Source organism: Chaetura pelagica, unplaced genomic scaffold (genome assembly GCF_000747805.2).
Source record: "Chaetura pelagica isolate M959 unplaced genomic scaffold, ChaPel_1.0 scaffold104, whole genome shotgun sequence".
In the NCBI taxonomy this organism is placed as follows: domain Eukaryota; kingdom Metazoa; phylum Chordata; class Aves; order Apodiformes; family Apodidae; genus Chaetura; species Chaetura pelagica.
In genome coordinates, this window is record NW_009953786.1 from 3,593,763 (window position 1) to 3,602,762 (window position 9,000).

The 9,000-nt window shown below is 42.2% G+C and overlaps 1 protein-coding gene across 1 annotated transcript in view; it reads right to left on the reverse strand.

Annotated features, from left to right (window-relative positions):
- The window catches only part of WRNIP1 (Werner helicase interacting protein 1), a 35,183-nt gene that overhangs the window by 24,758 nt on the left and 1,425 nt on the right, over positions 1 to 9,000 (reverse strand). The gene's annotated exons all lie outside the window — the stretch shown is intronic.

Sequence of the window (9,000 nt, forward strand, 5' to 3'; positions counted from 1 at the left end):
GAGCCGTAGTCCGGCCGGCCCCCTCCCGCCCCAGGGCCTCTCCCCGGCTTCTAGGGCCTCTCCCCGGCTTCTAGGGCCTCTCCCCGGCTCCCAGGGGAGGCCGGCGCGTCCCACCGTGCCCAGGAAGCTCGGGAGCGGGATGGAGAGGCCCCCGTGCCCGGGAGCCAGTAGAACCACCTGAAAGGAGCCCGCCCTGTGTGCTCCCGGGATGCTGTGCTGGTCCCAGAAAAGCCTGGGTCCCGTTACCCGGTAATAATCCAGTCCGCACACGGAGCCGAGGTGTTTTCTCTAGTTCTGTGCAGAAAAAGGCCCTTCCCCGTAACAGAGGGCTTCTTTTATACACACACACAAAAAGGCAAACCAGGCATATTCCTAAGGATACTGCTATCATTAGTCTTCGTGATTGGTTAACTAGTTCCACTTGAAGTGCCAGTGCTTCTCATTTTCCCTATGCATGTTCAGAGGGCAGGGGGTTTTGGTGAAGGGGGTCTTCCCAGCCTAAGGGAGGGTATTAAATGTGTTAATGAGGTAAGTTCACAGAACGTTTAATTAGCTATTGTTTTTATTGTCGGCTTTACATAGTGCTTAAAAGGTTAGTGGTTAGCATCTTCCCTTCAGCTGTACTTCCCCCCAGGATAAGCTCAGGAAAACCCCCCTTCCATCAGTCACATCCTTGCAGGGCAAGTTCCCCAGAGGCCGAGGCCTGCCTACCCACTCTTGGTTGTGTCCTTAACCAGCGCTGCTGCTTTTCTACCTTGACCTAAGGTGTTGGAAAATCTATTCAGGATGGGCAGTGCCTTCGTGGTTGCTCAGGCTGCGATTCCAGGGTTGCGGCTGCTGGCTTTGTGGTGTGCAGTTGTTCAGCCAGCACCCTGCCTGGGCAGGGTTGCACAGCCCAGCCTGGGGAAGGGGTGGGGGAAGAGCAGGACCACACCATCCTTGTTCAAATGGTCTGAAGCTCCGTGGAGCTACTTCGGGGTCATGCTGATCAGTATTGTTAAGGTCTGTGTATTTGGGAATCCAGCTGGTCATTCATTGAAATATGTTAAAGCTTAATTCTCAGTTGGAGAGCTACCAATAATTTTTATTTATTTATTATTTCTTTCTAAAGAAAATAAATCTCTTGGATTGCACAAAATGCAGGGCAGGTTATATTTGAAGGAAAAGCATAGTAAGCAGTGCCATTTGCATCCTAATTTACCATCTGAACTTGACCCACTAGTAATTCTTTCCACATTACATCTTGTTTTCTTTCTTGAATTATATATTTAGGTTTAATTATATACTGTTACCTAATCGTTCCCAGCTTGTAAAATTCAGGTCAGTTGAATGTCAAGATGTGTCAGGAGGTAAACAAGCCTGGCTACTGGCTAACGGTACCTGTGCCCAGGCTTAAATTTTGAAAATGTCTGGTTTGAAAAAGACCAAGATGCTAGAAACAAAGTTTTTATTTAAACTGAATATGGAGGCTGAAGGACTGAGTTTCTAGCAAAATACTTCAGGCCCTATCATGTAATCCTATTTCTGGCTGAAGTGGTTATGATTGAAAAGCAGATGATGAAAAGGGGCTGATTTTGGTTTCTTCTTGGTTGGTACCTGTTTACCTGCCCATTCAATTTCTAACTGTTTCTAAAAACATTGACTTTGTTGTTTATATTTTTATTGTTTACATGCTGTTATTGTACAGAAAAAGCAGTAGGTCTATTATCCCCTGTGCATACAGCTGGGCAAGTGTCTGTGTTTCTATGATGTCTGTATGATTTCTCAGTGTGCAAGTTAAGGTGTGGTTCATGAAGCCAGCTATTTTGCTTGAAGTGACAGACTGGCTTGCTGAGGAAGACCCAGAAGAAAGCATCTCCCAGGCCAAAGGTAGGGGATGTAAATGATGAGGGGAAGGTTTTCACCCTCCTTTGGGGGAAATGGAGCTCAACACCCAATGGAACATTTTTTACCTCTCTTCTGTTTAATATGCTGGAGTGCCATAGCCTCCCATTGCCCACTAGCACATGACCAGGATGGGGCTGCTTCTCTGGGTCTTTAGAGGAGGCACTTGCAAACAAATTTCACTGTGTGGACCTCAGAAACATTCTGTTGTGTAACTTACTGTTTATGGCATATAAGGTAATAATGGGGGAGAGGGCAGTCACATTGGACTCAATCCAAGTCTCTGCTTGGTAACAGAGCCCAGTGATACTTTTGGGCTTGCCATCCTGTTAATATTTTCCTAGATAACTCACCCATCAGTCAGCTTGAAGGAACAACATGTCCTTTCAATAGGACCTGTCATTCTCATTTGATGGATGTCTGCGTTTGGTTATCATAACCTAGAGGATGATGTGTTCTTTGAAGAGATATGGGGAGCCTGAATCAACTTTCCCTGGTTACAGTTATGTCAGGCCAGAAGTTGTCTTCAGAGCCAGGTCACTCTAGAACTCTCTATGGGATTTGTGCAGCTTGACACCCGCAGAAGGGAATCTGGAAAGGCCACCTGTTTTTTTCTGACAACTTTGAAGTATGTTGCATCATAACTTAGTGTGGAGTAGATCAAGGGAACTGCAGAATAATGGCTCAAAGGTTAGACTGAGCTCTTATGTCACCTGTAACTGTCAGTGTTTAGGAAAGCACAGAAACCCTGCTCATGAGAAACTGAGGAAGAAAATCTCTTAAAGGGTCCTTCCTCCTGAAGGGGATGGAAGGAGACGTCAAAGCCATGGAAGCTGGTGGTGGAGGCTGGAAGCAGCAGATCTGGCATTTTTACATCCTGGGTGCACCACTTGTTCAGATGACTAATATCTCACAGTCCCATGCTGGTGTCCCTGCATCTTGCATATTAGCAGCCTGCTCTAATCTCTCTGGAAGGCTGAGTTGCAAGCTGGAAGCTTGCACTGTCCTTTGCTGTCTGTCGTCTATAAAAATTGTCCCTAGCAATCCACCTCCTGTTCACATGAGATCACATGTGTTATCTTTTACCTCTGGGAAGAGTTTGGAGATCTAGCTATAGGTAGTACAGTTAGCTGATGTAGGTACACTTCTAATCTGTGGCACGTGCACAGATGTGGGGTCAAAGCACAGGAACATATTCTGCTGAAAGGCGTTCAGGTAAAAATAACTAATTTAATTTGGTCTCTGATTTTATACTAAAAGCTGTTTCTTCTGTGCTGCTGCTGACTGTAAGGTCGTATATACATTCTTAATTATGCCATTTCGTTATTATGGTATTTGTGCAAGTTAAAATGAAAACCATGAGCTGTAACGAGACTAACCAGTTTCAGCTTTCTAGAGCTAGAGCATTAGTGTAGTTCTTTTGTATCTGGGTTTCCAGTAGAGTGAATTAAGGGTTGCAATAACAGCAATTAAAACATTTCTGTCCTGGATTTTTTGGGTCTACAGTGAACTGCTAAGTGAAATTTTAGAGTAGTTTATCTTGTTCTTTTAAAATCAGTTATGCAAAAGGATGTATTTTCCAACTGTGACCAATTTATTGCTTGGGGCGGGCACCACACAACACAACCCACCACCTTGCTGTGGAATAAAAACCTTTCTCCAGAAAAGTAATGAAACTGGCAGCTTGACTTGCAGTATGTTTCCAGCCATTTTTTTTTCATCAGACAAACCTCAATGGTCCTGTATCATGTAATTACTAGGCACATAGTGAGAGCCTACAATGGTTAGGAAGTCAGCTGAGAACTGTGCTCTCCTGCAGCTTTTGAGGGTCCAAAATCACAACCATTTTGGCAATTACATATTTCTGTGGTACATTATAGTGGGAAGAGAGAGAAGGACTGTGTTCAGGCCTAAACCACATTGTTTAACATCTAAAATCTTAATGAATTTGATAACAAGGTCCTTGCATGTTGTCTTGAGCAACAGGGAACCACTAAAGTGGTTAAAAAGTGAGGAGTGACCCATAAGCAAGATAAGCAAGCAACAGCAATATGTATTGATTTGATAGAGCTAGATAGTTTCTGTCAACAAATTAAATTACATTGGTCTTGTAGTCTGCTTGATTTATCTGGCATTGAGTGTAGACGACTAGCTAGAATGGCATCTAGCAGCTAGTGCTGTTAACTTGGCATTTGTGTGTTGGTTCAGAAAGTGTAGGGAGAGTTGAAATACCAAAGAATTGCAACAATGGCAGTTTTCTAAGCTAAAATGCATGATTAACGCTAATGCCTCTTATTTGTCTTTCTTTTGTACAGCCAAGAAGGAAGAGAAATCAGAAGTTATGAGTGTTCACTGGTTTACGAATCCAAGGTGGAGAGGAAAACAGAGAGTAAATTAATGGGGCATAGTATGAAGCTACTTAGGATTAACAGACTGGAAGAGATTAATACACGATATACCAGCCAAAGACTGGAAAAAACAGCCTTTTTCCAGAGCATGGAAAAAATGGAGAGGACTAGAAGCTTTCAGGAAGAAAAATTCACTGAATCAGATCCTGGAAAAGAAGATGGAAAGGTAACTATGCCTACCTGCATAATCAAAATTGTCTTCCCAGAGTACTGACCCTTTCTTCTTTCAGCTAGTTAGAGAGTTTACTGTATATATTTTCCATTATCATATGTAAAAATGTGTTGCAGCTGTGAGAGACCCGTCAGCATCTTTTAATCTTTTGGATTTACAGAAACAAGTGTGTGTGTTTTTATTCTGGGGTTTATTTACAGCTGGACTTACATTCAGGAGTCATAAAGAAGTTGTGTGGTTCTGCAGCTCTTCAAAATCAGAAGGTAAGCATGGATTTTGTTGGATTCATGCTTTGAAAGAATGAATCTAACATCTAACATGTCCTATCTTTTTGCTTTGGAGTTACTGGGGGCTGAATGAATCTCGTGGAATTTCCCAAAGGAGCTAAGGCAGCTTTGTCCTTTGCTTTCTGTTAACTGGAGAGCAGGGCATGGTTGCATGCTGTGTGCCATAGTTGCAGAGCCAAGTCTTGTCCAGTGTAGCTCAGAGCTGCACCTGTCTCCAGTAAGAAAGGTGCTGGGCATCATAGTATGGGGTCTCTGGCAGGAAAATGACCCTGTGCTCAGCTGAGACTTGGTTAGAAATAGCAACACATTTCCTTGTATTATGCTTTTTCTAGTCAGGAGGAACCAGTATTTTATTAACACATCATTTAGACAAGAACCGAGAAAATCTGCTTGCAGTAGGGCAATGAGAAAATAATTTTTCTCACCAGTTTGTGAAAAGACTTGAAAAATTTGTGTGGTGAATGTTTGGGTGCTGACTGTGCTGATATGTTAGAGCAGTTTTTCACGTATTCTGAATATTTTTGTGTTCAGTTGACACACTGGAGCATTGGTCTACAGTAAAATCCATCATGTTTTCATTGTTAGTCACAACTCAAGGAGGTGAATTTTTGATACTTGTTAGTCTGCTGGGTCACTTTTGTACAAAATCATTCCAGTCTTCAGTAAGGTACTATATTTTTTACTTTGTAGAGAAAGGAAATTATCTCTATATAAACAAGTGAAGCATGTCTCCTATAAGTAGGATATATATATTTTAGAAAACTTAATTTAATGTTACAGTGAAAATGAGAATTAAACAAAATAAATCTGGGTGGTCAGGGTTTAAAGGAAAGTATTGGCTTTTTAAAAATAGTTTCATTTTAGCGTGAAAATTACAACTTGCACAGGTGAGAATGTAAAAACTGCTGTTGTTGCCACATAGCTCTTCCTCAGATTTTTGTTTTTCTCTAGGGTCAGGAAAAAGGCTGAGAAGTGCTTTGCCTGTGTTAGTGTACCTCAGTTTGATGATGCATTGCATATAATAGCTGAGGTGGTGGGATTTTCCCCCACTTTTTGCTCCAAAACCTCTTACCCATTGCCTTGATGTTTGCTTCTTCAGTCTAATGGTTAGAACTGGCTCTTTGTTAAGAGCGCTGTAAGAAAAGGCAGGGACAGTTTGGAGATGCAAAAGAGGAGAAATGAATACATTTAGAAGGTGAACAGCTGGTGGCTAGTTGCAAGCTGGAGAAATAGCTCCATATTCCCATTTTAGCTCATCAGTCTCCTGGGGCCAAGACTTCAAAGGTGAAAGGCAGTCCAGCTGAACTCTGGTAATATACCTCACTGTAGTGAAGTTTCCAGGTACATAAACATTGACTATATTTCTCCAAGGCTTTTACAGGCTTAAATGTTAATTGCAAAGCTTAACTTTTACACCTTTTTTTTTTTTTTTTTTAGGAATATCTCAGTGGGGTACAGAATTGGGCCCTAGGCGTGCTGTTAATGTTGATGAAACTTCCTTTGAAAGCTCTTAGTTTGGTCTGCTTGCCTGAAGAGCAAGTTTATTGTAGTGACCAGGAAAGGAAGGAGAGAATATTGTGCTTGCAGTGAACTTTGCTCAGATGTATGTATTTAGATATGTATGCATGTGGGTATACAAACGTAATTACTGTGGATGAAGTCCTGCTCACTTTGAAAGCAGTGACAAAACACCTATTTGCTTCAATGGGAGTGGGTTACAATGCAAGAGACCTTCTAGAAGAGAGTTGTCAAACTGTGTACTTTGCTGTAAGAAATAATGCTGTCTGAAATTAATTTATTATAATTAAAGAGGAAAATTATCCCCTTCCTCAAAACAACTATTTTCCTACATAATTTTTTTATAGTATAAAAAGTACGGTATATCATTGTCAAAACAGAAACCTAATAAAACCAAGAAGTCTTTCAGAGCCACTAAAATACAGCTATGGCAAGCAAACCCAGCAATTGTTGACTGTCAATTATCAATAATGACTTCCCAGCCTAACATCTGTCTTGGTGTTGCAGTCCTCTAGATGGCACTCTTTGCCACACCAGCTCTTCACGACCAGTTTGCCTTTGGAAAGGATGACTCAAAATAACTCAAGAGAAAACTACTCTTTACCTATGTTACATGTATGAGTTCAGCGCTGCTAGAATTTTTCCCTCTCTGAAATGCTTATACACCCATGCACACAGCATGGGGAATAAACAGGAGGAACTGGAGATCTGTGTGCAGTCACAGGGCCGTGATCTCATTGCAGTTGCTGAGACATGGTGGGATAGCTCACATGACTGGAACACTGTAATGGATGGCTATGTCCTTTTTAGGCAAGATAGGTCAGCAAGACAAGGTAGTAGAGTTGCTCTCTATGCGAGAGAGCAACTGACATGTATCAAGCTCTCCCTGGGGGCAGATGAAGAGTGGGTTGAGAGCTTGTGGGTAAGGATTAATGGGCAGGCTAATATGAGAGACACTGTTGTGGATGTTTCCGACAGGCCACCTGATCAGGGTGGCAAAGTCGGTGAGGCCTTCTGCAGCTGAGGGTCTCCTTACAGTCACATGCCTTGGTTCTTATGGGGGACTTCAATTACCCTAATGTTGGCTGGGAAGAACACATAGCCAGGCGTGTACAGCCCAGGAGGTTCTTCCAGTGTATTGATGGTAACTTTTTGACTCAGGTGGTGGAGGAGCCAACAAGTAGAGGTGTACTGCTGGACAAATAAAGAGAGACTGGTGGAAGACATTAAGGTTTGGGGCAGCCTTAGCTGTAGTGACAATGTGATGGTGGAGTTTAGGATCAAATGTGGAGGGTACAGAGCATCTAGTAGGTTCACAGCCTTGGCCTTCAGAAGAGCTAACTTTGACCTCTTCAAGGAACTGCTTGGTGAAGTCCAATGGGATAGGGTACTAGAAGGTATGGGGGCCCAAGAGAGTTGGTTAGTATTTAAACACCATTTCCTCCAATGTCAAGATCTTAGCATCCCAAAGAGCAAGAAATCAAGTAAGAGAGCCAGGAGAACTGCGTGGTTGAGCAGGGAGATACTGAACAAACTCAAGTGGAAGAAAGAAGTTTATAGATCATGGAGAAGGGGACTGACTGCTTGGGAGGAATAGAAGAAAGTTGTGAGAGGATGTAGGGATGCAATGAGGAAAGCTAAGGCCTCCTTAGAATTAAAACTCTCAGGGGAGGTCAAGAACAACAAGAAAGGCTTCTTTAAGTACACTGAAGGCAAAAGGAAGACTAGTGGAAATACAGGCCCACTGCTGAGTGAAGTCGGTGCCCTGGTGATGGAGAATATAGAGAAAGCAAAGTTACTGAATGCCTGCTTTGCCTTGGTTTTTACTAGTAAAGCCAGCCCTCAAGAGTCCCAGATGTTTGAGAGCACAGAGGAAGTCAGATGAAAGGAAGACTTTTGTACAGTTGGCAGCATGTGTCTTTGTATCTTGGCTAATTCTGTCTTCAAGTATGAACACAAAGTTTTGCTTAAAGTTATACATTAGCAGGTGAAGAAGTTTTGCTTTATATGAATGGTTTTAATCTGTGAAAATCAGGTTTAAAAAAAAAAAAAGTAATCTAGACCTGTCCTTTACCCATTGTACTCAACAGCCACACACACCAAGGGGTGGTGCTGGTCCAAGGGAGGGGGTGGCACAAGTTAGTAACAAATAGCTTTGAAAAGGTAAAACCAACTCTTTAGACAACAGCACCAGCTTATGCAAAGGTAAATTGACCCTGAAACTGCACACAATTCACCCTGCTGCATTAGCTCCCAGAGGGCTCCATGGTCCTAACCCACACTGCTTCTGATGGCCCAGTCAAGCTGCATGCTGCTGGTCAGCAAACCTGTAGTCTCTTCCTTCTGGCTCTTACCTGATTAATGATGAGTGTGAGAATGCAATGCAAATTGTTCCATTTTGAATTGCTGTCTGAAATTAGGATACAAACTCGTCTCCTTAATGACTGTTTAGTTTTAAATGCTGTAAAATTGTCTTCTTAGAGTCAATGGCTTGTTTTTAAACCCTGTCTCCATGGTTCAGATGCGTGACACTTCTTTTCTAGTAGTGACCTTCAGAACTGTAGAAGCTCCTATGCTTCTATTTACCAACTTAATAGCTAAAGTAACCTACTTATGTTGGATAATAATTACATGACCACTTTTTCAGGAAAGCAGTATTAAATAAACATTCAAAGAAAAGCTAAATGTAGTCTTAAATGAAGCTTTAAAGCTTTCTGAATTCTGGCAGACC